Genomic DNA, 3,510 nt, shown 5'->3' with positions numbered 1-3,510 from the left:
TTGGTTGGGAAACAAAGAGAAAGAAATTATTTATTCTAGTGTGGCACAAAATTCAGCTGGCACTTTAAGCAAGATAACCAACACTTGGAGACTCAATGAACTTCAAACGCTCTTCATTCGGCTAATGGCCAATTTTTCCACAGCCAGTGCACTTTGCAAATGCATGAGATAGAATAATACTAAGAGAATCAATATTTGGAGGGGATAAGAAAACCCATCCATATGGAAATACTTCAAGTAGGGTTTGTATATACAATTAATTTTTACTTCGTTGTTCATTAACCTAGAAAATGACAGCAGTTGCCATGGCTGATTAGGTCAGTTGGGGTAAAAAGAACTTCTGGTTTGACTGGTTTTTCCTCTTAAAAAATGTTTTCTACAGAAACTATTTTGACCTGCCAAGTCATTAAAAACTGCCAAAACCATTCTGTATGTAAAACAGAACCAAAGCAGAACAGTAGGTCAGAGGGGAAAAGTAATACTTAGAATATGTTTCCCATTATAGGGCAGACGGTCTCCACACAACAACAAAATGATGACATTTATGATGAAGTAAAGTAGGTGAACATCAGAAGACATTTTTAAATTGAAGTGGAAAAAAGACTCCAACATATAACACAAAGGCTAATCAGGGAAAGATATTTAAAAGTCCTGTTCATTTGAAGCCAAGGAGTAGCTTAGATCCCAAAATCCTATTAAAGAGTGATTTATACCTCACATTTCTTGTTAGCTGACCATGGGAAACACAATAGCCACTTAGTCACTGTGAGCACAGTGGGGATGATTTACTCATGATTTACATACAATATTCTTGCAGGCAAATTATGACATTCACAATTCTCAACATTTTATTATGTTTTTTTCAGAGGGACCCATTGAATAATGGTATGGATTTCTTTCAGATATGGTAGTTATAGCAATTATCATTGTTTCTGCCTCTAACCACTGGATATTAGTAATCTCATCAATTATCCTTTTTAATATTAACATTCCAATCAAGATGAGGAAACATGAAAATCTAACCTTTAATCTTGAAGATAGTTATATAGTATTGTAACAGGGTACAGCCAAGAGGGGGGCCCCAAATAGAGATTTGGACTGGGGTCCAGAACTTAAGGTGTCCAGGAAATATTAGGATGTCCTCACCCCTTCCCCCAACAGGTGTCAGTTGGGGAAAGGGACACATGGAGCAGGAACATGCAGGGCTGTTTTGCATAGCAACAGCTTTGCAGCTAACCTCTGACATGATCATTAAACATATCTATAACTTTTAACTGGTTGCATAGATATGTTAAATAGCTGTGGCCATGCCTTCAGCCAGGGGGATGGAAGTGACTTCCACCCAAGATGTAACTAAGGGGCAGCTCCCCGTGGTTATAGCTTCCCCTGGTTACAGCACCTGCATGAGAGCTTGGAGAAGATTGGCTCCATGACATGGGGCCATACCTGCCCAGACTCACTATGGCAGCCCAGTAAAGCTGGAAAGATATGAGAGTGCTGGCAAGTGTAGCCGATTGTGGGAAGAGTTGGAAATGGGGCTGTGGAGGAAGATTGGTACAGGGGTTTAAACCCAGACGCAGCAGCCACTGGAAGGAGAACCACACGGTTTTGGCAGAGTGAAGGCCCCTTTGCAGCTTTGCAAAGGAGAACCATGGGGCTTGATCCTGGCTGACAATACAACTGATGGTGTCAGGAGCCTGAATCTAGTTCTTCTCCTGGTACCCCAAATTAGGGCAGAGGGAGAAAGAAGGACTGTGTGCATCTCTGGGTATCCTAAAGGACTTTGATATTTTAATGAAAACATTGGGTCACTAATTTAAGTCTGTATAGCTTTAAATATACATTTCCTTTCCTTTTCACAAATCTCTGGCATTGAAAGATGTCTTTCCTCTGGCAGCAGACAATGCAAACCCACCGTGTGTTCTGTAACAATATGAAGCTGGGCTTAGTTCCTTGATAGAAAATGCCAAAGTCATGAAACTATAAACTACATTATTTATGAAAGAGAAATGTGCCTTGGCAAAAAATATATTTAAGACAGAATTTTATATTAGGTGCAGATTATTTGATCTGCCCATTCTACCCTGTCTAGTCTTGTTGTCTTATTGTAATAATGGTTGTTTATTCATTAATGTATTTATGCTGCCTTCCACGGAGGCTTTGGGGAAGCACACATATACATACAACACATACAGAGCAGGTGAGGTGAGAAAGCTGAAGTAAGAAAGTGAGGTGAGAAAAAGAAGCAAGTCAGGGAGAGATTAGGACACAGAATACTCACCATCCAGTGCTATAGAGTTCCCAGTGTGGGCTACAGTTTTGGTGTCAGGCTTCTTAGCAGCCAAAGCAAAAAGTACACCCTAATTATTACAAGGTTCACAGAAAAAAAAGAGTTGTTCCATGTTTCTTGACTGAAATCTGAGAGAAAATTCCCAATTGTGCCTTGTGAGGGCAATTTCTTGAGGAATTTGTTAAATAATAGTAACATTCTTGTTTTCTATTTCATTGCTTTTTGCACTTACTTGTATTGTTTTCAAAATATGTTAATAGAACACAATTTTGAAAAACCACTGCCCTAGAGACATTCATATATGTGCACAAGGAAGCATGCATAAAAGCATCTGTTATAGCATCGCTGTATAGAAACAAAATAAATGTTCATCATTAAGAGGATAAATACATTTTGATATATCCATATATGAAAATATAATGTAGCAGTTGAAATGAATCAATTATATCTACATTATTAACAGCTAAATCACAAAAACATTGAATTTTTTTAATGTTACAGGTCTCATTGTCACCACTGCAATAAAGTTACTGTGATGGGGCCCTGGCTGGCGTAGCCAGTGAATTGAGTGTGGACTTTGAACCAAAGCATCTCAGGTTCAATTCCCAGTCAGGGCACATGCCTGGGTTGCAGGCCATGTCCCCAGTGGGGGTCACATGAGAGGCAACCTCACACTGATGTTTCTCTCTCTCTCTTTCTTGCTCCCTTCCCCTCCCTAAAAATAAATAAATAAAATCTTTAAAAATACAATAAAAAGCCAAAATCTCTTTTAAAAAGTTACTGTGATGGAAGCAAAACCTGTGTCTCAATGTAGCCACATTAACAATTTCTGGACACATGTACAAAAACAGTGCCCATTTTCATCTAGAATGAGGCTAAAAGCATTGAATTTTTTAAAAAGCAAGTGGGAATATGATACATATAGTATGATTTAATTGATATAAGTTTAAATAGCCTTGAATAATACTATGGAATGTCTACATATAGTTAATAATTAACAAAAACCTCTAAACATCGATGGAAAAGACACAGAACAGCTTCAGGATAGCAATTCCCTTCAGGGTGGTAGAGAGGAAGACAGTGGCCATGGCACTGGGTGAACTTCATGAGAGGATGCAGGGTGGCAGGGAGCTTCCTCTCTATCTATAAGACTTTCTTTAAACCAAAATATGAAACAAACATGGCAAGCCAATTAACAATCTAATGTTTGTTGTGGATAC

The 3,510-nt window shown here is 38.5% G+C and overlaps 1 non-coding gene across 1 annotated transcript; it reads right to left on the bottom strand.

The window, feature by feature from the left end:
- Positions 1 to 3,035: 3,035 nt before the first annotated feature.
- LOC114514262 lies at positions 3,036 to 3,167 on the bottom strand. Its single transcript, XR_003685987.1, has one exon. It is a non-coding gene; the product is annotated as a small nucleolar RNA SNORA1 (small nucleolar RNA).
- Between the last annotated feature and the right edge of the window lie 343 nt (positions 3,168 to 3,510).

This window comes from Phyllostomus discolor, chromosome 2 (assembly GCF_004126475.2).
Source record: "Phyllostomus discolor isolate MPI-MPIP mPhyDis1 chromosome 2, mPhyDis1.pri.v3, whole genome shotgun sequence".
Taxonomy (NCBI): domain Eukaryota; kingdom Metazoa; phylum Chordata; class Mammalia; order Chiroptera; family Phyllostomidae; genus Phyllostomus; species Phyllostomus discolor.
This window is presented reverse-complemented; position numbering and strand designations above follow the sequence as displayed.